Raw genomic sequence first — 27,767 nt, forward strand, 5'->3', positions numbered from 1 at the left:
TAGGTATGAGCTCCTCTAAAACCCGACGCGTTGAATATTTGAGAAACTCAGTGCATTGCTTTATTGATTTTTATTCATATACTATATTAGATCAAGGACTTAATTGGGATACTAAACAGTAAACAGATCCAGTAATCTCAGAGAATTAGATTTATCTCGTTCTAGAATTTCAGGGGTTGGAGTAGAGGAAGGAGTTAACTCTCGTCCAAACCTAGAGATACTGAACCTGTATTTATGTATTTTGCTGACAGATGGAGGATTGAAGGAGTTTCTGAGATTATCTGGGTGTATTCTCAGAGTTCTAGATGCATCCTTTTAAACTAGAATTACAGGGCAGGGAGTCAAGGAAGGAGTTTCTCTCCCTATTCTGGAGGAACTGGACCTGAAAGGGACACAGCTGACTGATTCAGGTCTTAGGGAAGTACTGAGTATTTCAGGGAGATTAAAGAATGTGAATGTGGCCCATAGCCGGATATCTGGAACAGTTTAAAGTACTCTTTGTACTCAATATTCATCTGTTCAATTCAAATATTAACGACTCCTAGGTACAGATATTAATGAACTGAAGAGGACACCATGTTATACAGATTAATCTTTAATAATTTTCTATCTTTAAACTATAAAAGTTCTTTTCTGTACTTCTAGATTAAATGTATCTACAGATATTAAAGAAATAAGTTTTTACTAAATGTTATGTTGTGGAAACCATTTTTACTAGTGATTTAAGATGTAAATTAATCATTCTTGGACAGTTGTTTCTTCAACAGAAATGTATTGTGTTTTTTTTCGTAATAATTCCATCCGGGCTGAGATAATAAAGGTAAATGTAAATTTTAATGTTCTAACGTAATCCTTGTATCTCTCTAACTAATCTCTAACTAACTCCATAATGGTTCAGACTCTTTACAAAGGGTGCTATGGAAACGCCTCAACACGGAATCGGGCCCAAAAAAAAACGGAAACCTCCCCAAAATGAATTTTTTTGAGGCGTTTCCTGTTTTTTCAAAAATTATCGGAAATCCCTCAAATCCAATTTTTAATGCTTCTCTAGATCATTAATTCTATCTTTGTGTTCCCTTAATATATCCTGCTGGTCAACTAAGACAGTGATAGCCTGAACAATGAGAGAAAGAACAGAGTTTAGATCTGTTGGATCTATCTTTGCATCAACAATCCCTCCCTTAACTTTCATCTTTGCTTTTCTATCCTTTCCTTGCACTTCACTCCATTCAGACCCTTTGCTTTCTTTCGAATTCTCCAACTTCTCCAATTTTTTACTAAATCGCTTATAAGACCCATGTCTATTTTTGTGTCAGTCATTTTGAGTCTAGTAGAAATATTTTTTACTGGAAATAAATGCACTAAACAAGTTATCTGAGTGTTTGTGTTTTCACATAATATGGAACATGTGAATAAGTTAACCCGGTGTTGGGTTGTCGGTCAGTTTAATCCGGGAGCTCACAAAGACACGTCCGGTCAGCTCGGATAACTACACTACAAAAAAGTTAAAAATAAACACCAACCAAAATTAAACCCTATTTTTAAATATCTGTGGTTAAACTACGCAATAAATTCAATTATTTGAATCATTAATTTTTTCTCAACAATAAGGTAAATTTAACTCTGAATCTATAATTTTTTGAAGTAAAAGTGAAAATCCTCAAAAGGTATGGTTTAATGTGAGGTTTGGTGTCTCTTGAACAGTCTGGGAGATGCATGTTAGCAGAGATTTCCAGATTCTGATGCAAAAGGGTTAATAGTCCTTAGCTCAAAATTATCCAGAAGTTCTGCGGCAGTTCAAACTTAGGGTTGTATATTGCATAAAAAAATTCTTGCAAAATTTGGCAACTTTTTGTCAACATTGCTTTTTTACTCTTTAAGTTTCATTTTTTCAATTCATTAATAATAAATTTATTGCATGATGTGAATTAAGGTTTAGGATTGTTGAATTATATCAAGTCCTTGAGATAGAAAATATTACACAAGAGAGGCTGGGGGGGGAATCCTTTGTTGCCTAATATAGATTAAAACTGCTTACTTGGATTGTTAGGGAGCTTTGGAAAAATTAATATATTTCCAAAATTTAATTTTTTTAAATATATTTATAAATATTTCAATTGATATTTATCCACTAGGTGAAGGGGTTTGCTTTGCCCGTGATATTTAAAAGAATTCTGTGAAAGAAAAAAATTAAATTTTGAAAACTATTTTATTTGTAAGAAATACAAATTTTCGATTTGTTAGTCTATGGAACTCCCACACAAAACTACAGCCCAGTTGGTCCATCGCTTTGAATGTCTACACTCTATGGGGAACATATATATAAATATCTAGTTTTAATATTTACTAGCTGAAGGGCCCAGCATTGCAAGTGAGAACAAAAATTTGAACAAAATAAGTTTGTTTGAATGTATTGTGTTTAGCCTAAAACACATACTGGGAATCACTGAGTGTCCACAAAAAAATTCAGCCCACTCTGTTTAACCCTTTGGCTGGCTATTGGTTACATATTAGATATACATGATATATCACACTGTAGATAAAGCAAATTCCTCGCAGCTGTACGTTGTGAGATAGAGGACAACATTTAATTCATTCAATGTTGGAGATGCTATATCAATTGGACTACTGACAATCTGAACTAATGTTAAATTCTTTTTTTTATGACACCACATCAGGAATAAAAAAGCATTAACATGCTTTCCATTTCTTCAAGTTATTCAAATTAGGTTATTATTGATCATTAATTCAATCCTCATACACAGAAAAGTCTAACAAATTTAATCAAGCAAATAGTTAATAATTTATTTTTAAACATTATAAATTAAAACTGTTTAAATGAGTTATCGCCTTTATGCAAATGATGATAATTATTTTGAACAGATAAGAATTAAAAACATCTTAATAATATTTGGCTTTCCAAAAATACAGGGTTGGTAAAAAAAATTAAGATAAGTGTTGTTTTACAACACTAATTTTTTTAGCAGAATTTATATTTCAGAAAAAAATGAAAACAATGCTAACCTAACATTTTAAGCAATCAAAATTCAGTTTATAAGAATTATTATCATTTATCCCAAACAGTTTTTTAGACTGGTTTGAACAGTCTTTGTCCTTGATGATGTACATGGATATCTCTATTCTCAAGGCCAGTTCCTGATGCATTGCTTCAACGTTTGATCTGAGGCCATACTAAGACCTAATCCTGTCTTGCTTATATACTCTGGTGTATGGTTAACCAGAATATGTACCTTGTTGGAAATACTGAGATTTATGTTTGGATTCTCTTGTAGTTTGATTCAAATCATCTTAAACTCAATGATTTTTCTCCTGCCACCCAACTTTTATTATTCTTATTAAAGATTAGGGGAGGGGGGCATTCTTTTCTCTTAACTTTCATTTGAGACTTTGAATTTGTTGACTTCACATTTCAGAGAAAGATTTCATATAAACATGTTTTACCTTGATCTTTTCTAACACTAAAACTAAATCCAGGTATTCAGGAGGTACAGTTTCTTACAGAAGAGAGAGATTATTCAAAATCCGCCAAACAGTGTTTCCATCAAAGCCATGGTCATTGTATGGATCCATTATACAGCCTAATGACTTCAAAATTGTTGCCTCTGAAGGAACCAAATTTGCAAGCTTTCTTAAAATTAGTTTGGTGGACCTAAATCAATGAAATGAAGACCAGGTGGTGCCACATGATCTAGAAGAAGGGCATCATCTTCAAGCTATAAAATCGAATTTATCTCAACATTGTAAAATTCCAGCTTTTTTCTGTAGGATTCAGTTTCTTCTTTCCATTTGGTTTGATTTTCTTTCAGGGACTTGACTGACCCAGGGGATCCCTTTACACATTTTCCATTTTCTCTATCCTTGTAACACTCTCCAAATCTCAAGGAAACTTGCAGGAATTAGTTTGAAGTTCAAACAGAATGTTATTCATTTTACAATTATTCACATACTTGGGCAGATTTTATCAACTACAGTTTATTCAAAGAACATTGCCACATTTGAATAGTTTTCAGGTACTTTTTCAGCACAACCTATCACAAATCCTTTTTTTGCCCCTGTAGACATGAAGGCTTGTTTTGTTTCTTCATTTTTGTTCACACAATTCAGTGTCATGATCAATTTGCCTTTTCCATTGTCTACACCAACTACCAGTTCACAGTCCTTCTTTTCATTACTTCTCCAATCACAATTAAAGTTTACTAATCCAGTAATATCTTCACAATAAACAAAACTAGTTTTAAACTTGTCACCATCTTTATTTAAGAATTCCATTTCTTTGGTGTTCATTAATTGGTCTAGAATTCTTTTCCTGTCCCTGAGCTTTTCCTTTATTTTTGGGGTTATTATGTTTCTTCCAAATTTTTTTATCATTCTTTCCAAAATTGAAATTTTAAATGGTGAGAAAGAGAGCTTTTCTTAGTAAATGTCATATTGCAAAGAGAACAAACTACTTTTTCAGCATTTTCTTTGTGTTTCACCTTGATGTGTTCATTCAAACTTCTGGAATTTGAATATTCTTTTTCACATTTCTGACACTTGAAAGTTATAACAGCATGACTTTTCTTGTGTTTTATTAGACTTGCATGGATAAATTCTTTATTGAACACATCACACTGTTATAATTTCTTTTAGTGGATGGTGTCCTCATTGTTACTTTCAAAACTGCATAATGAGCACCACAATTAAGCTTTTCTTGATGTTTCTTTTTAATGTGAAAAGTAAGTGATCTTCTTTTTTTTATGTATTATCACACTGAGTGCAGTACAACATTTGATTTTCACTGTGCTGGTCTTTATTGTGAGAATAAAGAGATTCATACCATGCTAACTTTTTCTTGCACAGACTGCATGTCGGGCCAGATTTTTCACCTAGAAAAATGCATGAAACCACATAAAACAAATTCTGTAGAATTTGGTACTGAAATTTCCCAACAAATTTTATGATTATAGGTTCTTTGAATGGCAGGGAATTGCTTTCTGGAAAATTATCACTCTTCTACAAAACGAACACCAAATTTTTTCAGATTTTAGGTTAAAAATTAATTATCTACCATTTTCACACACATCTTCATGTTTGTCTTGCTGAACCGGATATCAAAATTTCCTTTCACACCCTACATTTTTTTTCTAAATGATAGTAAGCCAAGTTAAAACTTATATACTATAGGCTAAAACACAAATTCAGTAAGTGAACAGCTGACTTAAGTAATATTAAGAGTTAGTCCATTAGACCATTAGTCCAATTCATATAGCACCAGATAATTGCATCTCATGTTTCAGTAAATTAAATGATACTGTAAACCCATCCAAAGATGTATGTATGTTGGAGACTGTATCTGAGTCAATTCAACCTAAGCCAAGTCTTATCATGAGTTGAGGACCGGACAAACAAATAATAATGATTTAACCCATTACTCAGCATCTGTTACCAACGAGGGAAGGAATTTTCCTTGCAACCGAGATTCAAACCCTGTTGACCCTTATCTGGAGAGCACGGATAACGGTGCTTTCGTCGGCAGAGAAAGCAAACTGAACGTCCATTTTGTGCCCCGGAAGAGGGTTGATGAAGGAGCAGAGGAGAGCGGTCGATAAAATCTCCAGTAGCTCCAGGAGAATTATCTTCATCTATGATTCCAGGATTAACTTCGGTTGATCCTCAGTTTGTATTTTACTAATAATGTAAAATAAACGTCCGAGCAAAGTTAGTGTTTTAATCGATTCAAACTGGCTTGTTATATTAAGTTTCTCTTTGCAAAGTTTCCTTTATTGAGTTCTTTACACATTAGTTTCTTACCAAGTTTATAATACTTGAACAAAGTCAAGAATTATCATTATTGTATAATAAAGTACATTTGTACTTGTAAATATTGACATTTGAGTACAAATGTACATTTTGTAAACATATTTGCTTCGAAAAATATTTTTCTGAGTTATATAACAAAAATCTAAATAACTCTTAAGAAGTTATTCTTAAATGTCGTTTTTTATCTTACAACATATAATTCAACAGTAGGAATTCAACTATATACAACAGAAACGCAATGTGATATTTAATATTTTTGTATGTATTACAAAAAAGTTATGATTAATTATTTAACTTAAAATAGGGATCTTGCTTACTGTATCATTAGAAATTCTAATGCATTCCATGTATAAACACACATGAGATAAAATCCAGGCTAAATAATTTAATTATTAAGCTTTTTTATTATAAGAATTTTTTGCAGCTGATTAAAGTGAAAGTGGGTGGACAAGCAGTGGATATTTTAAAGCCTAACCTCTACAAAACTTTTCGGGTAAGATTGAGCATTGATTACAAAATGACTAACTGTTTTCAGGTCAATAAAAATCCATTTTTCAATTTAATTCTTCAATTATATTAACTAAACACATTAGTAATTAGCAAATAGTAATGTCATCGATTTGATATTGGACATGTAAGAAAAGTTTTCACATTTATTTGTTCAAAGTTAATTTAAAGAAAGTATAACCAAGAGAAGGAGCAATAATATTATTTTCACGTATTACTATTAATGTGTATTTCCTTCTTATATTTAGATTTATATTACACAGATCAATGAACTTAATCTTCATAGAATTCTTTTTTAGACTTTAAATAACTGTAAAAGTGCGCATGACAATTAACAAGCTATATTTATGGTTTGGGTGATTATGTTATTCTTCTAAAATATTTTTATAATCATTAGAAGTTGTATATGTTTAGGACATTGCCTTTCTTCAGTCCCCCTCACTGTTCGTCAAAATACATCAAGGACGATATATAAGAACTGCATTAACCAACATGATTGTGGTGAATAAAAAAATCTTTTAAACTTATGTGTAGAAATGGTGTGAAGGGCAGGGGTGTACAATTTTTAATTTGCATGAAGGGGGGGGGGGGAGTAGAAGAAATGGCTAAACATGTGGGGTGAGGGGTGTAAAAAATGTGGAAAGGAAAAGAGTTAGTGGAACTGCACGAGTGACCAGTGATGGAAAATGTTGATTTTGTCACTAAGAAATCAAACTTTAGTTTTGAAAATTAAGATATTTTTACCCTCCAAGGGTAACATTAATGTAACTGTAAAAGGGAAGATGCGAGGAAAAGGGATAAGGGTAATTTATTTTAAGTCTGATAGTGTTGCTTCCTTGTGGAAAGTAAACGTGTTAGGGTAAAATGTAAGTCTTAAATTTTTATGTTCTTCCCTAAATTTATTGCAAAAGGAAATAAATTCAGAACATAATGCATAATAATCCCTGAAACATATAGTTTTAGAGCATAGTTATACTAGTTATTTGAACTTGCTCGTAAATCATGACTAAATTGTTAAAAAAGTGTACTTACTCGGCATTATTACTATCAGCCGAATGACTGATTTGGGGTGAAAAACCAGGATTTTTTTAATGAAAGTTAAATATGTATATGTATATGTTACGGCGGCTAATAGCGCCGACCCCTATTTCATTGAATGATGGGTTGTCCTTTAATAATATAAATAATAAAGAGTACCATCCCTTCCCCTGTTATTGGGTTGTCCGGTGGGGGGGTTAATGTTTATACATGCAGGAGAAATTTTATTTTTCCACTTATTTAGTTTATAGTCCTGTCTTCTTATCCCTATTTAAACCTATAGTTTATGATATAATCTATATATAAATTTGGCTTGTCTGTTTGTTTGTCTGTTTGTTTGTTTGTATCCAATGTATTCAATAAACGTCAAAACGGCTGAACCGATCGGGCCCAAATTTTTTGTGGGACATCTAGGGACATCTAGGGAAGGTTTAAGAATGATCAAAATTTCAAATATTTGTCTCCATCAAAATTCGATCTTCATTAAGTTTTTGATAATTTTGAAAATCCATGAAATTTTTTGTGAAAATCCGCGAATTATTTTTGTTTTGTTTTACGATGTACACAAAGAGAACATGTTCACAATTAATTTAGAAGATGGGCACGAAGCACCCTCTAAGGCTAGTATAATAAAAATAACAACAAAAAATATACGAGACTAATAATTTTTCATAGGCTCAAGTGTTACAGAATTGAGTTCTAGAGAATCCTAAATAAATGTGTGTCGATATTATTTACTTCTTAGGCGGATGAGGAACTTGAACTAGGATCTGGTGATGATTTGAGCAGGCTCAGGAGGAAGTTAGACAGTTTTGGGCCAAGGACGTCAAAAAGAGGTATAATTTTGATGAGGGTATTTTATATTAAATTTTTGTGTTTTCACTATCAAATTTTTCTTCCCTGCAACACTTTTTGCTACCTTCCGATTCCTTACCTTCCATTCTCCTGGCTCCCTCACTCATTCCTTCCCAATTCCTCCCCTCTCCAAGCTTCCACTCTGATTCCCATTTCTTTACTTGCCATATCATTCCTTCCCCTCTCATAGCTTCCCCTTTACTGCATTTCCGACTCCCTCCTTATTGTTTCCTTCCATATTCCCTATCCTTTCTTCCCCTCTACGATTTTTTGCTTTCCACACTTCTTACCCTTCCTTCCTCTTCACCTTCCCTTTACTTTATGTTCATCTTTATGTTTAGCTTACCCTTAACAACATTTCCCTTTCTAACCTTTTCCTTTAAAACATTTACCTTTGCACCTTCCGCTCCCCCTACCATCCCATGTTCTACCTTCCCCTCTCCTATATCACATTCTACTTCCGTGCATAACTCTTTCCTACCTACCCAATTTTCAAACTGCTATTTCTTAATTTACTTTCCAACTCTGACACATTTCCCTTTCTTACTTATTTTACTTTCCAACTCTTGACACATTTCCCTATCTTACCTTACCATTTCATACCTTTCCATGTCCTTCCCCACTCCTACCATTCAAATTCCTTCCATGTAACTTTCTAGATAGTCCACTGTATCCCTACCTTTCCCCAGGAATATTTGAGAAAAATTTACAAAATGTCTGGAAAAATGAGCCTTTTGATGTTCCATTTTCTCATTTTAATCCCCACTTTGTCAAAATTTATTGGGGAAGGGGGAATTCTGAAAAATATACACCCCTGTTTCACATTTAAAATCAAATTAATAGCTTGATTGAATTATTTTTCGATAATTAAATAATAATAGATAGATAATAGATAATAGATAGATAATTAGAATGATTTAAGAAGCAAAGTCTAAGAAGCTAAATAATGAGGATATGCTTCCCACTTTGAATGATGTCCTTGGAGTTGAAATGAAAAGGAGAATACAGGATACTGGGAACACCATAGATGATTTTTAAGAAAGAGGGCAAACAAAGGAGGAGGCTAGAGGCTGAGGAGGAAAGTGAGGATGGCCAGGAGCTTGGAGATTTTTGGAACGTGCCCAGCCCTAACCATACCCCACTTAAAATTAAACTTGTTTTATAAACCTGCAATGAACTATTAATGGTAGATTACGATACATTAAGTATAAACAGTTTAACTTTTCTTAATTGTTTCAGAAGAGGGCGTGGTATTGGAGAATGAACTGATTCAGACTGAAGAGATGGCTGAAGAAGAAAATGAGGAGGAAAATGAAGAAGATGTTCATGAAATATCTAAAATCTTATTTGGCACATTATTGTCAATAGTCCGATCTACAAGAAAAAAAAGGATGGGCGTAGAGGGATTAAGACACCTCAAAAAGAAATAATAAGAAAGCTTTTATCTCTGGAGATAAATGTCGGCATTTCCCCTAAAACAGTTCTCAAAATTCAACAACAGATAGTGTGGCCTGAAGACCTTCCCTATAAAATTATTAAAAATTTTGTAGTCAATGCAGGGAGATCAATTAATAAGAAAAGAGTCAAGCGAGCAATAAAATTTCACCCTAAAAAGTTACAAGATGAGTTTGAGACAAATGAAGATGATGAGTGAGAATTCCTGTACTAGTTTAAAGTTAGAAATTTGAAACTAAGAGTATTCTGTTAAAAATTTGACAATTTTGTGACATGTTGACTGAACCAAAGTATACTGTGATTTAAATTTTTAATGACTAAAAGTTGTATTTTAGGAAAAATTTTATGTGACTTGTTTAATTCTGATTTTGAATTAGATAAAAAAGCAGGGTTCAATGTAATTCCAAATAGCTGTTGTTATGAAACCAGGATTTTAGTTTTGACATTTATTAATAGAAGAGATCATCATAGGAAGATTCTATAACAAGTATATATGAACATTTTAATTCTCGATTTAAATAATTAAAACTAATATATTCAGCTGCCTGTCAGCAATGTTAATTGCTGCCAGGCAAAATAAAAAATTTGGGAACACTAATTGAGTATCCTAACTCCCTTAAGGGGAACAAAATGATCTCAAGGTATTAAACTGATAAATAAATCATAAGGCAACATTCACTTAACAGTATTATTTGCCAACATGTGATAAAGCAAGATGTAAAATAGTTTTGGTAATAGAAAAATATAAAAAGTATGAAAAGCAAAATTTTCACCTTCTTATTGGTGTCTTGATATCCTAATTAGAACTAATCCAATTTACAATCAACAATGTACAGTGTACCGTGTACAACAAAGTATACTTGTGTACATTTATTTGCAGTACACAAAGGAAGATGTAAAAAACTTAGGATTTAAATATCTTTTCGATTCAAATGTTTCAAATAAGTTTTGACTACAAAACACTGCCGAAAAGAGGGAAGAATAAAAATAGCAATGGCATACTTTCATAAATTTTCAAACCAAATTGATAAATACAATGACTAGACTTATCATTAAAAGTGTATATTATTCATCTTAGCGTTGTTGTATACAGCCTTTCTTTTCAGATGTGATATCTTGGTCTTGGTGGGATAGAGACTCTTTACACTGACATTAGAATAAACCTGATCCCAAGTACAATGCTAAGTCAATGTTTGGTTTGATACTCTTTGAAAATGTTCCACTGTGTTAAGACCAAGATCATCTGAGGATAAGATTTTAGAGACTTCTCTGGACTTCCTTAAGTTTGTTTATGAGTCTTTGAAGAGGGTATGGTTTATTTTGTGAGAAGTTTTCCTTTTTCTATATTTTCCACTCTTCCAAGTTTCCAGATGTCTAGTTTCTTAGAGATTCCATCCTCAAAGATAAAGAGGACAATGTCTCCAACCTTAACTTCATCTGTTTTGTTCCATTTAGTCTGAGGAATTAAGTGCTGAAATCTTGAGACTAAAATCTTGTACCACTCAGCTTGTATTAATCTGTTTCGTTCAAGTAAGGATTGTGGACAATTGCTTAGTTCCATGGGGGAATCAGACATACATCTGTAATTGTTGCGGCCAAGCTTTAGTCTGTTGGGTGTGATAATTTCCCAATCCAGATCGTGACCTCCTCTGACCTTCCAGATTGGTAGGTAGTCTAGCATGTTTGCATTCTTCATGAACATGGTTTCCCATCCAATGACAGTCATAATACGATCACATTAATGTGTGAGTTTTGTGAGCATTTCTTTCAATAATTTTACTTTTGTTTCAACTCTTCCGACCTCGTAGTGAGCTTTAGGGCAAACCTTAATCTGAAATCTCATATTAGGGTGTGTGGTGAGATTAACATCCCTGATTGAAAACTGCACATCTGCAAGTTTCACTAGATTGCTTCCAGAATCACAAACCGCACCAATATGATATCCATAATGTCTTTCTAGAGCTTGGACAACACTTGCTATTGATAAGTCTTCAATGAGAACTCATTAATCATATGACTATTTCATGGGCTTTTATGCTCTTGAGAGATCCAATGAATGGTTTGTCCTTAAAACCCACGGCAATATCAATCTGTATATTGAAGAAAGCAGGAGCAATACAGGTCCTTCCTGCTTTCTGTGCTTGCATTTCAAGTTCCAAACTTTGCTTCAAAAGTATGCAACACTTCTATTCAGATCTGGGACATAAGTCTTCTTGCATTGATAATATGCATAACTTTAGATACTTCATTGTTTCACAGTTTCTACACCATAATGCTAAGCCACATGCAAGTGACAATGTAGGGCATATGAGTATGCTATTGGAGAAGAAGCAAGGACAACAGGAACTCTGGATTAATGGTTGTGTTGTCATAAAATGAATGTTCTAGATTGTTGATCTCAACTGTATCCATCTTTGATAGTTTTCCTGTGTAGTACAGAATTCCATCTGATTCTGTATACTTTTTCAATGCTTTATCTTTTCCTAGTTCATAAAATATTTCATTCAAAGCCTTAAGATAGAGATATCTATTGATTATTTTTTCAATATCAGGTTGGTATTGAAGCAACAGGAAACCATGATTTAGTTGAATTTTTGTTGATTGAGTTATTGCTTTTTGCTTGTGATGCATCTAATTTCTGGGCATTATTAATCACTAATACTTTGCAGATCATTCCTATGCTTGACAGTTTCTCACCTAGTACTTTCTTGAATTAGGCTTTTTTGTGTAGTTTATGGATCATGCTGTGAGTGAAATTTAGTACATTTCAAAGTATTCTACAAGCTTTTTCCTAACCAAAGGATAAAGCGGAACAAGATAGGTTTCTTGCTTATCTACTGCTGACACTGAAAGTATGTCAGCATTTACTAACCCTGTAGAACACTGACACTTGTCCCCTGCTACTCCACTCCCCTGCTACTCTCCTCCCCTGTTACTCCCCTCCCCTGCTACTTGGAATTAGAAAAAATATTGATAAATAAGTTTTTAATTAAAATTTTTACAATGAGAAGCCAATTAGTTTTCACATTTTGTAGAAAAATAAAAAAATATAGGAATTTGTAAAACAAGAAACATGTCTGGATTGCCAAAGTTTTTAAAACTTAAAAAACTTAATTGTATGAAAGAATGATCAGTGAGTTAATACCTTAAATAATGTCGTAACAGATTGTTCGTGAGGTTTCAGACATGTTTAAGGCCAGGTCTGGGTGTGATAAAAATTCTCTGAAATGAAAAAAATTTAATCAAAATTAATCGGGAAAATTTTCATATATAACTAACTCTCTGTCAATCACAATCATCATATATATCATATATAAGATATATCATATATATGTAACAATATATATCAATATCACATGTTACTTTTACATTATTTATCACATTTAAATTTTCTATGTCTCAGTATTACTTTTACAATATGTATCACATGTTTCAGTTTACTCAAGAACCCGTAACATTTAAGGAAACTTTGTAAAAGAATCTGAATCTGAAGACTTGTAGACTTGTAGACCTTGTAGACTTGTAGACCTTGTAGACCTGTAGACCTTGTAGACCTTGTAGACTTGTAGACCTTGTAGACTTGTAAACCTTATAGACCTTGTAGACTTGTAGAAGTGTAGACCTTGTAGATAGACTTGTAGATCTCTAGAGAACCATGTGACCTCCCTGAGCCACGAACGAAAAGAATTCGTTTATCCTTCTCTTGGTTGGCTCAGATCCTACAAATTATTTTTTGAAAATGCAATGCGATATTTGATTTTAAGTAAAATTCTAAATTGTAAAAGTTAGATTGAAACATTGATTATCTCACAGGAAAATGTTTTCAATTACCTTGCTTGTCCTAGTCAAATTTGAAAAGACAAATTTGTAGGAATCTGCCCATCATCTCACTCTTAAATAAATTTGTTTAAGAATATCTTAATTCTTAAACGTTTGTGATGTTTAAAGCGGACGTGGAAAGTAATTTTTTTAACAAACATAGCCACAACAGAAGTGTCAGAGCAGTTAGAGCAATTTCTTTTAAACGACCCTGATCCTTTATTTTTTCCAACTGAATAAGATATAATTGGTTGGGTAAAGACGGTAAAAAGATCAGTGGTTTACTTTTTTATAATTTTTTGGTTGATATTTTTGACTACACTGAACTCTTACATCCAAATAATCGAGATTCAATTTATTCATCAAAGTACACAATAAAAAATTGTCGCATTGTCAGAAATAATTAAAATGATTACCTTCCCGAACTCTAAGTTGATAATATAAATCAACTCCGTCCACATGACCAGTGCCTGTTTGACAAGGGTTTAGTTTTTTGGAATTAAAATTAGAAGAGAGGGCAGTAGAGGGAGAAAGTAGGAGGGAAGGATGTGAGTAGGAGGAGGGAGAGTAAGGGACGGAGGGGAGAAGAAGGGAGGGGAGTATCAGAGAAGGGAGTAGCAGGGAGGGGAGTAGCAGGTAAGGAAGTAGAAGAAAGGGGAATAGAATAGAAAATTAATCAAAATTTAATGAAAGTGGAATTTAAAATTATAATATTTAAAAACTTTTTCCTCTGTAAATTCCAGGTCAGTTGTGACCTTTCTTCCTTCAAAGTATAGATCTACACGGCTAAAAAAAATTAATATAAAATTCTTCATTTCTGTATGAAATTTTACATTATTCTGCATGACCACAAGATTGAGGTCAAAAATTTATCTCGATTTCCACCATAGAATTGAGTTCCGAACTCAGATGAAAGACTTTTAATTATACTTTTAAATTCAATTATTCAAAGATTTTAACCAAAATACATTCTAAAGATTTGTGTTAGAAATAAAGGGATTGAGTTTTGCTTGCTTTTAAATATCATCTTAATGTCTAACAACCCCATTTGTACCTGGTAGTTTGGATCTGGATCAACTTTTTGAGAAATCTGCAGATCTACAAATCGTAATTCAAGGTGTAAAAAATCAGCATAAAAATAAATGAAACAAGAAAAATTATTTAAACTTCATAAATCTTAAAAAGACAAGAAGAATTCTGGATCCTGGATCCTTTGAAGTTCAAACTGATTGGATGAATTTGAAACTAATGTCAATTTTACCTGTCTGTACACTGAACCAGGACCGGGACCCAGCTGCTTTCTCAACTTCTTCAGCTATAAACATTCATTCACTGTGAAATGTGTATTGCTTTGTTTCGCATTATGGGATGTTTTTTAGCAAAAGAAATTTTTGAATCACAATTTTACAATAACTGCTGTTTAAGTAAAATTGATTTACTAATATACTGATACTAATACAAAGAGATGAGTAATTCCAGATTTGTTATAATAAATAGCGCATACTCTGTACCTTTATTCATTAGGAAGAATCCTTCAGTTGATTTGTTGTCCTTCAATTTAAGACCTCTCCTCCAGTTAAAGTCGACTTTTTGTAGGATATAAAACCACAAAAATCCCTAAATAGATCTATGTTATAAGAGTTACACCACTTCAGCCTGCCGGGAAGGGGAGGTTAGTTGGATGATATTAAAATTTTATATCAAAAATCAAATTTGACAATTTTTACCAAAAAATTCATTTATTTCCTCCTAAAAATGATTTTTTCAAAACAATAAACCAAAAAAGCTTCAATTGTTGGTCTTATTGTTTCTCTTGTTACCTTTCCCACCATTCCTGCTTCAAGTTCCAGGGTATCAATCTCGGCTCTACATGACGGAGTGTCGTTACTCAGAAATAGCAAGTTTTTCAGCACATTACCTATAGTAAATGATAAGTCTAATAATCTTGTGCTTAGGATCCAAATCAGGCATCTTTGAACCATCATCATTTTGGCTTCCCTGGTTCTGAGAAATGTGCAGATCTTACTGGTCAAATAATCCGAATCCAAGGGTCAAAACATTTAAAAACAGAAGAAAAACAAATATCTCAAAACTATAATATATACTTCAATTTGATTTAATTAACTTATAATTTGAAAATGTTCCCTTAAGATATAAAATTAAGTAAATCTTCAAGAAATATTATTTTTAATTCTTTTTTATTCCAAGGGTGAATCTTCATGAAATAAAATGGATTCTATGAACCGTTTTAAAATATAAAACCCATTTTTTTTATTTATCAAAGAAACATTAAGTTAAAGAGTTAAAGTTCTTTACATAAATAAATATAACAGCCACAATTCAATCAAAGAATAAATTGTAATTTATACCTATGAACATGTCCCAACCGTCTCTCATTTTCTGTTCGATATCCTCGCCATACAACCAGTAAAACTAAAATTTAAAAAATTCTATTTTCTAAATAAAACAGAACGGAAGCAATGAATTAGATTAAATATGTCAAAATCTTGATTTTATTTTAAATATTTAACACAATTAATTCTACTAATGTGGAAACGATTTCAATAACCTACATGAGACTTCACATAGGTACTTGAACTAAGAAAGATCTTAATTCCTTGGTATCGGTGAGAACTGCATGTTGCCTAAAATATTATATATTTTTAACAGACACAATATCACTACACAAATGCAATGCCTTTAGTTAAGCCCATGCGTTAGTTTATTGCTATACTTGGGATCAACTTCAAAAAAATACATACAATTTTTTCTAATATGTCTCCCTATTTATCAAATCTGTTCCCTCAAAACTTCTGATGAAATTATATACCTTAACTTAAACTGCAGGACAACTCTTGTTACTTCGGAAACTCTCTCTATTTCTCTGGAGCTTCCAGAGGCGTTCTGCAGCTTCTCTGCTTTGGTTAGATCAAACTAAAAGGATTTATTTACTATTTAAAATGACATGGCAGTGCTTAGGTTCCGGATCCATTTGGTCAACAACATTTAAGCTTCCTGGCACCAAATTTGCACCTTGGATCCACAGATCCGAGGGGCAAATCCTCAAACCCAAATCGATTTTGCTAGAAAAACGTTCTTTATTTCTGAATAGTTCAATAGCTAAGAAAAATATTATGAAAATTATTATATTGCTTTAAAAATCCTGAAATAAATCATCATGACCTAGATCCAGTTCAAGTTCCATTTATCAAGATCCGATCCGGATCCAATCAATAAGAACTAATTTACATTATAACTCAGTAGAAGTAATTTTAGGGTTAAGGGAAATAAATGTAATTGAATTAAAAAGGCATTACCTCTCCAGCATGCTTTGGAGGGCTGCAGGGCAGTGCGAATTTCTTCTTGTGTTTTTTGGCTCCCTGGTTTGTGGAAAATTGAAGAATATTTCTCCTTCGGTCCTTCTTTGTATCGAACTTGCTGAGCAGCTAAATATTTTATAAATTTGTCTCAATTGAAAAAAACTTGCATGAAAGGGTAATGAGGTTTAAATTGTACCACTGATATTTTAATGTATCTCATTTTAAACAAATTTAGTTTTTACACGAAACCCCTCTTAACACTGTATACTGCTTTTAAATGTATTATCTATACTTTAGATGATCTCAGTTAATTAAATTGGAGTTAAAAAATCAAAAAAGACTTACCCGCATACGCATCATTCTTGGTAGGGTTCTTACAGTCGACAATAACAGTCTTTTAGTCGAGACTCCAGCCTTATCCACTTCCTCAATTTCTATAAATATTTGAATACTTAATGGAAATGCTTTTAATGTTTAAACAAAAAAAATATTTCCCAATTTTAGTTTTGTGCATGTAAAAAGTCTGGTGCTTAGGATCCGGATCTGTTTGATCCGCAAGAATTTGGGTTCCTGGATCCGGATCCGCAAAAATAGGCGGATCCATGGATCCGGATCAAAGGGGCAAAATATCAACCTTAAACTGCCAAAAAAAATTTACTCTTAAAACCAAAATCTGAACAAATGAAAAAAGAGAGATTTTAAAAATTTCCTGATTTCTGAATGGTTCAAGTTTTAGACAAAAAATGAGCAAAAAAATTTATAAAAATTTTTTAAAATTATTTTTGTTAAAACTTTTTTTAAATTATTTTAGAAATCACGTCCTGGATCAGGATCCATCTCTTTCCAGTGCAGATCCAGGATCCGGATCCGCATCAAAATTAAATGGATCCTAATCACTGGTATAAACTATAACTAAATCGATGTACCTGGCTCGTACGCAAACATCTTAGGATACAATGGGACAAGAATGTTGCTTAGAATGCTGGTGAAATAATCCTGCCTGATGACAAATGTTCTATATGGCCAGTTTTCTCCTACGTACCCTGAAAAAAATGTAAAAATTACAACCAGGGGTGAATATTTTTTAGCTTACCCCACCCCTCCCGGCTGAGGGGGAAGCCAAAAATATGAGCGCTTTAAGGGGTATGAGATAAAAAAATTTAAAAGTAATGGGATAAGGGAAGAGGAGGAAGGGTAAAAGGGAACATTTTATACCATTAAACATGATTTTTTTTACCACGAAAGGAAAGGAAAGGAAAAAGGGGAACAAGGGAAGACAAAAGAGTTAAAAGGAAAAATGAAAAAAGGAATGAATTCATTTTCTATCTGCTATTTTTGGCTCAAACAAAACAAAATGCAGAACTTTTGGTGAGAAATTTTGTTATAAACAGTGACTATGCGGGAAAAATATGATAAAAACGGGATATTTACAAATAATTTAAACCCCTCATAAAACATTCAAAATAATAGTTATAATCAATGACAACAGAAAAAGAATGTAAAACAGTTATAAACTTTGTTTACCTTAGTTACTAAACTTTTTCTTATAATTAGTAAAACTTACTGATCACTTTATTAACTATGTCATCTCACAGCTGTTTGAACTCCTGAACTTTCTCAACCTAATTTTTAATTTTGGAATACAATATGTTCCATAGTATAATTCATACCCTTAAAATATTACAAATGTTACATTGGCAATGTAAAACGGTAATCTGAGCATAATGTAGAAGTTTGCTTTCTGAAGCAGAAAGTGATAATTTCTCCTTTGCTTCAACTAACCAAGAAATGCTTCATTCACTTTTGATACATTTCCCCAAATTATAATTCGGAAATAATGTTCTTTTTTTTGGGAAATAAGTAAATTATAAACCCCAATTCAAACGCATTCCAAAAATTATATATCCATTGACAGGAAAATTATTAACTCAATTTTTTATACTGTGCATTAAGTAAACAAAATTGTTTAGCCTCTAAAACTGCATCCTTTTTTTCAGTGAAATTAACAAAAATTGAAGGGCTGGACGGGTGGGAGGGGGAAATGAAATTGACTAATAGAATAAAATACAACAGGTATTCATTTCAAAGCAAAGATATTATCTTAACACTCTCCTTCTACCCATGATTTAGTAATATAATCTTACAAAGGTTACACCAAATATTAGGTAGTTTCTTAAGTTGTGAACTTGACTAAGGAACAGTATTTTGTAACCAACTCTGATTTTTATTTTCTCTTTATCTTTGCAACCCATGAGTTATTTCTATATGAATTTTGTAAGATCAAATAGTTTTAAATATCAAAGGTTAACCAATCAGATTGCGAAGGTATAGTGAAAAGAAAATGTATGTTTGTGAAAACCCAAACTTGTTTACCGTAATTCCTTTGTTTTCTCTCACAAACATCATCTGGCGAGAGCTGAGTTTGCTCGTTATTTCATCATCGACAGTTGCCTTTAGTGTCTCGTACAACTCACTTGAAGTCTTGAACTAAAATACAGAAATTATAATTCGCCTTCAGGGGAATTTTTGTTTACATAAGACACATAAGAGACAATGAATTGAATCGTCATCCTCATTAGTCAACCATACTAATTTATTTTAATTATTCTTTCATTTTTCATATGCTTTCATGTAAATCTTAAATGTTAAACGAATGTTTGTGAAGATTGAATAATATGGCATACGTTTTGTACAATGCACATGTGCTTGAGAACAAAATACAACTTAGATATTGAATTCTTGTTGTCTAAACAATTGTATGTAGTAAACAGTACTTAAGATCCAATTAATTATGATGCGGATCCGGATCCTGGATCCGCACTGAAAAAACTGGATCCAGATCCAGGTTATTTCTTAACAATTTAATGAATTTTTTTAACAAAGCAAAATTGTCAACTTATTCGACTTATTTCTTTTTTTCTTATTTTTATGCTTAAACTTGATAAACCATTCAGAAATCAGGAAATTTTTATAATCTCTCTTTTTTCATAAGTTCAGATTTGGGGTTTAAGAGTAAATTTATTTATGCAGTTTTTAGTTAATATTTGCCCCTTGGATCTGGATCTGTGAATCTGCATATTTGTGTTGATCTGGATCCAGATTCTTGAAGCCAAAATCTTGCAGAACCAACGGATCCAGATGCTAAGCACTGCTAGTAATATAAGGGTTAAGCAATCACAAGGTAAATATTACACTTATAACCCTTGACATCTCTGCCCCAAACACATGACCAAACTTTGAACATTACCTTTTTCTCTTCAAGTTGTCCACCAAGTACTATGCTCACTTCTCTGTCCATTTCTCCATCAACTGATGCTCCAGGTTGTCTCTCAGGTTCTCTGCCTTCGGCTGTGCCAGGTTGTCCCTCAAGTTTTCTGCTGTGAAGTTCTTCTGTCTCACTCATGTCATCCATGGAGTCAAGGTCTGGTAATGACTCTTCGGTCTCAGTCGCATCGATTGACATATCCTAGAAGAATAATCTTTAACAAAGACTAAAACTGCAACTTTTTGTGAAATCAACTTATTGTTAATTCAATTATTTAATTTAACATTTTGTGGATATTTTACAAAAGTCGAAGAATGATAAATCCCTCATCAAATAATCTTCATTTCAGACCAAATAATACATGATAATAAATTGAATCTTATAATTGAAAAATTGGAAAAAACAATAATTTTAGAATGTTTTTGTCATGATGGAATAAATATTATTTTAACTTTACCGATGTGGACAGTGGGTCAGATTCTTTGACTGCTCCAACTTGTTTTGGTGAGGAAACCTAAAAAATAAAAATCACAATGTGATCAAATTAAATGAAAAGGTTTTTCCTTTTCTTCTCCTTAAAACCAGTGCTTAGAATCCGGATCCGTTTGATCCGCAAGTTTTTGGCTTCCTGCATCCGGATGGAAGGGGCAAAATATCAACCAAAAACTGAAAGCATATAAAATTTTACTCTTAAAACCAAAATCTGAACTATTGAATAAAAGAGATTATAAAACTTTCCTGATTTTTGAATGGTGCAATAAGTTTAAGCAAAAAACAAGCAAAAAAATAAGACAAAAATATTGAAAATTTTGCTCTGTCACAAAATTTCAATAAATTCTAAAGAAATAACCTGGATCTGGATCAGGATTCATTTTTTTCCAGTGCGGATCCGCATCAAAATTAATTGGATCCTAAGCACTGCTTAAAACCATAAATTATTTCGTCCCTTTTAAATCATTTATTTCTCTCAATTCATTAAATTAGGTACAAATTACTTTTCATATCTTCATAATTTTTGCTCTGACAAAGGTTTTCAGGAAGGGAAGTTCCTTGGGAAACTAATTTGAATTTAAACAAAATAAATATGCCAAAGTTTTTGGAATTACTTGATTAAAGAATTATTTAAAAAATGTATTATTAAGCTAATTGTATGAAAATAATCTTAATTATTCACAATTGAGAATAAGATCCCATAATGAATAAAAGTTAGTCGTTTTACAAATTAACTCACCAGAATGGAATGAACCAGAGTTTCACCTGCAAACTGAAAGACCCTAAAAGGAAGAACATTTAATTTGTATTTCACAAGTAAAGAGTAAAGACAGTAAGAATTAACTTTAGGACTTTAAAGAAAATGTGTGCTAATATAAGGGATCCATATTCGGATATAATTTACCCTTGCTTAGGCAATAGGGTTTCCAGTCGTAATTTCGTTACGCGTAACTACGCGTAACGAAACGTAACACTTTCTTTCACTTACGCAGGAGCATTACGCGTAATTATGCATATATTACCTTTACGAAAGAAAGTCTAGTTTCGCGTAATTAAGGAGTAATTACGCGAAATTACGTATTACGTAACAATTCAGCGAAATTACGTTGTAGAAATTACACGAAATTACGCCGTAATTTCGCGAAATGGATATTTCCCCAATTACGCGTAATCCTGCGAAATTACACGAAATGAAAATTATTACGCGAAACTGCACGTAATTACGCGTAAGAGAATAATCTATTATGTTGGAAACCATATTAGGCAACATATTTGCTTCCTGAATCCGGATCCTGATCCGTAAAAATATGAACACAGATCCATATCCAAGAGTAAAAATATCAGTCTAGAGACTTGCTTTCATAAGACAATTCAAAATTGTTGAGTAAAAAGAGATTGATAAAACTTCCTAATATTTCATAATTAGTAAGTTTCATCGTCAAAATAAGTGAAAAGAAGAAGAAAAAGAGTAGCAAATTTTTCATTGGATACAAAATTAGTAAATCTTAAAGAATGGATTGAAAAAATAAATGAATGGTAGGCATTGAGCATTACCGTATGAAAAATAATAAATCTACAGGAATAATTAAATAACATTAAAGTTAGTCAAAAGCAGTGAATTAATTGATGATTAATCTTAACAGAAGTTTCTTACTTGACACTATTGAGAAACACAGTTAGACAGTTATCCACTTCAATCACATATGAAACATCTTGAAACCTGAACCTGAATCATACAATTTTCAAACGAATTTCAAGAAATAATAAAGTTAAGGCAAGGCATACTTAAAAAATACAAAAATTTGAATAAGTTTTCATACATTTAAAACTTTGGATCACAACTTCCACAAACAAAATGATTGAATATGATCAATTAATTATATTCCAAAAAGTATCCAATAACGTAATAAATGACTCTTGTATTGGCAAAGTAAACTTCTATGCTGACCTCTTTGTAACTGGAATAATAGTACACTGCGGAATTATTAATGGATAAGGCTGTGCACCGGGTGTGTCAGAGCTCCTAAATTATTACTTTATGGAACTGAAAGTGTTATTTTATTTGGCTCTCAAAGTTAGGAGAAGCATGCCCGATTAACATTTTTACATTAAAACCCTTTATCTTATTAATATTCTGTACTTTCATGACTGAAAAGTTAACAATTTTAATAATTTCTTCATTTTGGGGAAAAACAACAGATACAAGTTTTTTTAAAAGAATTTTGTGAATTGGGCCTGTCCCTCTTTAAATAGAGCCCCCCCCCCCAGAAAAAAAGCTTTCAAGACTTCTAAGGATACAGTTAAAATTACACAATTTCTTGTAATCTTTTCATACTAACTATTGATGTATGCATTACTTTGAATATTTCTTTTAGTTTGAAGCATACTGCCCAGAAAATTATCAGATAGAAAAAATTCAGAACCAGAAAACTAAAACTCAAAACCAAAAAATAGATCTGAAATACTAACTTGATATTGTGGAACAAAGCAGTAGGTGTCTTATCAAACTCGTCCAAAAAAGCATCAAAATTAAAGTCTGCCATAGTATCTGAAAAAAAGCATTTTGGTCGGCAACAACTAAATCAGTAAAAAGTTAGTGAGGTCACTGTGAAGAACTTGTGTGTTGATCTCCATGCAGACTTAGACACCTCCTCTTGGTCATCTTCATCGAGTGCTCCATGTAGGAAGAAAGTAAAGTATGATAACGTGTTACCCCTGAAAAAATTACAATTTAATGTAATTACCATTAAATATTTAACACGTCATTTCATAATTTAAATTCAAAATCATAAAGTTTAAACAGTGTGTCTGAAAACTGACCTGTAGAAAAGAGGTTTGTAATTTTTCATCCATTTAAGGTATACAGAAGCTGTAGACAGAGAAGAATCCGGGAAGCACTCAAAAAACCTTAAATTTATTTTTCTAATTAATGTTTTCTGTTAACAAAAAGTGTGATAAGTGTTGTCACAATACTTATCTTTAGCAATTCATATTCTTTGGTGGCATTGAAAAGTGGGAAAAAATACAAGAAAATGTTTTTTTATAAAAATAAAAATCATTTCATCGAAAACAATAAAAAAGTACTGTATCAGCGATATAATTGATGTCTGAGATAAATTGCAAAAAAAATAATTTATGGAAAATAGTTCCCTTAGCAAGCTTCTCCTTGCAGAAAACACTTCAACTTGAAGCACTGCATCGCCACCTGGATGAAATAAAATAAAATAACATTTGTTGCAAAAAAAAACATTTTATTTCAGGTCAAGAAGGTTATATTGAAATCATCTGAAGTTGCTTAAGAAAAAATACAACAGTAAAAAATAGGCACAGTGACCCTGTCTCTATGTCAAATTGATTGATATAAAAATCTCCCACTCCCCCTCTCTATCTTATTGAAATAAAATGTGGCAAAAACATTACACTTTAGTTTTAAATTACATCAATATTGACAAATTACAAACAATGAGAAGTTAAGAAAAATAAAAGATTTTAAGCCACAGAACTAATTACATATTGCTTCATTGGATTTGTCAAACTTTATAAACAAAATTTTACTTTGAGGTTGCAATGTAAAGTTTTAAAAAAATGTATTTCTTCATTCCTATCTTTATCAATCAATGTCTTGAAAAGTCTTGGCAATGTATTATTCCCTCCTATATTCATTTAAATATATCTTTTTCCTTCCTGCTATAAATAAATAAATAATTAAACTTACTGGATGTGAAATTATAAGACTTAATAACCCCTACATCCAGACAGTCATCGCTTCGGACTCTCAGAACTGAAATTGCGATTAAAATGTAGGCTATAAAAAAATTTTATTATTTTTCTAACTAGCTATGAATGGACGCACAAACTTAACTTCCTTCATTCGTTTTGCGTTTTCAAAATGTGATGTTACCACCATTTTGGAAATGTTAAATGTTTACCTATGAGTAAGCTGCTACTCGAGTATTTGGTATTTTTGTGGACCAGACAGTCATTTACAATCTTAAAAAGAATCTTGTCTTATTTTAAGATTCATGAGTAACAGTGTCATTTAGTTATGTGTATTTTTGAACTCATCCACACTCAACTGTACTGTACTGCAGTGATTTGTGGTAAAGTGACCAAATAAATAATTGAGTTTAGCAGAGAGTGCATCAAGGCCATTCACAATTCACAATAAAAACCATTAAATCATTAAATATTAATGGATAAGTACCATGTATGGATAATTGTAAAATATACCCTCCTCTGATAAAAGAAAAGACAGGGGTATTTACTTTCTGTTTTGTATGGTTTTATTTAGTAAATCTCTGAGAAATCAATTTTCCTGAATTCGGTGTTTTTAGTTAAATATTTTTAATAATTTTATTGATTCTATGCCATTTTTGAACTATTCTCAATATAGCTCTTAGCTTGCCAATTTAAAAACTTATGACCTACTTTTATTCAAAATAAAAATTGCCTAGTAATAAAAATATATTTTAAATATCTCAACTTTACAGTAACCTTGAAGGTATTGAAGAAAAAATTCCATCATACATGTTGCAAGCAAACCTCCACTGCGAACGAGTTGATATGTGCTGTGGTACGTTCTAAATAAAAACATTGATCAAATTTCTTATTTTTTTTATCTTAATATAGAAATAGAGAATTTTGTGTATTCTTTGGGTTAGATCAAATTTCTCAGCTAATAATGATAGCCAAGCATTTATCAACATTTATCAAGATGCACTTAACTCTTTTTTAAAAAGGTACAATTTCTTTACACAAGCTCTCAGCTAAATTCATTTTAGTTAAGTTGAGAAAATATATTAAAGAAAACCTTTGAATTTCACAAAATAATAAAAAAAAACTTTAATAATAGAGAAAGTAAAACCTTAAAGTTCTTTGAAGTATCCATGGTATTTGTAGCCTAAAGAAATAAATTTAACTTAAGAATTTAAAAAAAAAAATTTAATGCATTGATTTGTGTTATTAGGGACAGACTAACTTTTAAAGAACGAAGGTTTTTGGCGAATGTAAAATTGATTTACTTATGATTAAGTTAAACTATATTCCTCTGTGTTAGGATTCTGGCCTTGCTGTCCGTTTGGACAGCAGCAGGGGCCCCATCTCTAGAATTTGAGCTGGGTAATGAACCTAGAACAGTTAATTATTGTTCAAGAATTTAAAACAAAACAAAAAATGAGATGCCCCTTTCGTTTCAGTACCATAAGTGCCATTTTAGAAAACCAAATCATGAATTTTTAAGTTACCCCCAGGGTACCAATGTGTTCCATAAAAAAATGCAAGCAAATTCGGAATCGCATTCTCCAAGATCTCCTGCTATCTTTAATGGCCTTTAAAGTTTTTCTAGGGCGTCGGAAGGCGTAATTAAAAATTTTCAAAAGAAATAACTTTGGTCGATTTTGACGAAAATACACGAAAAACAAGTACACATAAAAATATTATTATGAGCAAAGAGATTTCACATTAATTAGGATATTTTGCCTCATATGGATTTAAATCAAAATGCGAAAATAGAAAAACGAGAAAATTTAAAAAAAATATACATAAAAAACCAGTGCTTAGGATCAATTTAATTTTTATGCAAATCCGGATCCGGATCCAGATCCTGGATCCGCACTGGAAAGAAATGGATCCAGATCCAGGTCAAGATTTACTGAATTTTTTTAATAAAAAATTTTGTTATCCTAAAACTTGATGAACCATTCAGAAATGAGGAAATTTTTATAATCTCTCTTTTTCAAAAATTTAGATTTGGGGTTTTGGACTAAAAAGATTTTTTTTTGCATTTTTTGGTTGATATTTCACCCCTTGGATCCGAATCCGTGGATGCGGATCCGGATCCAGGAAGCCAAAATCTTGCGTATCCAACGGAGCCGGATCTGGATCCTAAGCGCTGTAAAAAACTTTACCAAATAATGATGTTTCGGTTTTAGTCTTCCTAAATATCCTGGATATTTCTCTACAATTCTAAGCCGGGCTGAAATATTTAATTTGAAAGATTTCTGCTTTCAGTAAAAGTCACTCTACTCAACGCCCCCCCCCCCTGCAATAGCGTCTAATCCCCCAACTTCTCTGTAACATAGTTATAAATAATTATAAATATAATGGTTTTAAAAAAGCTTTCACTAAGAGTAAAAATCTGAAACCTTAAATTTAGAAGTAGAATTATTTTCAATGGATATTAATTTTGAATAACAATTTTTTGAAATGAGAGGAATAATTTAACACATACCCCCGTTTTGTTCTCACTTGAAAAGTTTTTATTTGTTGTACTGGACTAAGTGGTAGAAGAAATTTATTTACATACCTTGAAACAAGTTTTGAATTACATCGATAAATTTATCCACCATGAAATCTGAGAAGCAATCTGGTGGATACATAATCATGCGAACAAGTTAGATATAAAAAAAAAATGAAAACTGGCTAAATGCCTGTTAACAGAATTAAATCAGATAACTTATTAGATTTTTTTTAGGAAATGAAAAGTGATTATGAAATGGTGCCTTTCTGAATCAAGTAAATAAGGGTTAGCTTTAAATTACAATGTAGAAACTTGATGAAGAATATTATGAAATGCATCCCTGCAAACAGATACTCAAATACTGAGTGGATCAGTAGAAGAAGGTACAGGGGATCATCAGACGCCAACTTAAAATACAATGCTATGTTAAAGCTGATATGAATTCATAAAAAAAAATCTGCAAGCCGAGTTAAGTGTCAAAACATCCACCAAATCATTAAATACATTTTTTACATATATTAACTGTTTTACAACGAATAGGATCCTAAGTACCGGAAAATAAATTTAACTAACCTCAGATGTGTCTCTCCATTCAACCAAATTTCTGAGGATGAACGGCATATTCCTATAAAAATTATCCTTAAGGGACTGTCAGCGTAATTTCACTTGACGCTCCATGCAAGATGACAATAACCGTTGTAGAATTGTTAATACCCTGGTTAATTTAAAAACTCAGACTGTGGTTTTTCAGTATAATTAACATTCACAATTCTCACAAGCAGGAAAATAAAGGAAACCATCAAAATTTTACCAAATTTTAAACTTAGAAAAACAGCAATATCTATGAGACATGTTTTAAGGGTATCTGTAAGAGATAAATTTACTATTGCTTTTACCTGACATGTACGGCTATGCTGAGAGCTTTTCCTTGAAGTTTGACAAAGTTCTCTCTAAGAGG

General features: G+C 32.0%; 3 long non-coding RNA genes across 3 annotated transcripts; all 3 read right to left on the minus strand.

The window, feature by feature from the left end:
* Nucleotides 1-20,066: 20,066 nt before the first annotated feature.
* LOC111714542 (uncharacterized) lies at nucleotides 20,067-22,294 on the minus strand. Its single transcript, XR_002768003.1, has 4 exons — nucleotides 22,226-22,294; nucleotides 21,311-21,353; nucleotides 20,537-20,593; nucleotides 20,067-20,280 (listed from the first exon to the last, which is right to left on the minus strand). It is a non-coding gene; the product is annotated as an uncharacterized LOC111714542 (long non-coding RNA).
* A 1,400-nt stretch (nucleotides 22,295-23,694) lies between these two features.
* On the minus strand, nucleotides 23,695-25,467 carry LOC111714543 (uncharacterized). The gene is made up of 5 exons (XR_002768004.1): nucleotides 25,436-25,467; nucleotides 25,066-25,151; nucleotides 24,501-24,561; nucleotides 24,287-24,352; nucleotides 23,695-23,776 (listed from the first exon to the last, which is right to left on the minus strand). It is a non-coding gene; the product is annotated as an uncharacterized LOC111714543 (long non-coding RNA).
* A 149-nt stretch (nucleotides 25,468-25,616) lies between these two features.
* LOC111714544 (uncharacterized) lies at nucleotides 25,617-26,825 on the minus strand. The gene is made up of 3 exons (XR_002768005.1): nucleotides 26,801-26,825; nucleotides 26,478-26,545; nucleotides 25,617-25,698 (listed from the first exon to the last, which is right to left on the minus strand). It is a non-coding gene; the product is annotated as an uncharacterized LOC111714544 (long non-coding RNA).
* Between the last annotated feature and the right edge of the window lie 942 nt (nucleotides 26,826-27,767).

Source organism: Eurytemora carolleeae, unplaced genomic scaffold, assembly GCF_000591075.1.
Source record: "Eurytemora carolleeae unplaced genomic scaffold, Eaff_2.0 scaffold1587, whole genome shotgun sequence".
In the NCBI taxonomy this organism is placed as follows: Eukaryota; Metazoa; Arthropoda; class Copepoda; order Calanoida; family Temoridae; genus Eurytemora; species Eurytemora carolleeae.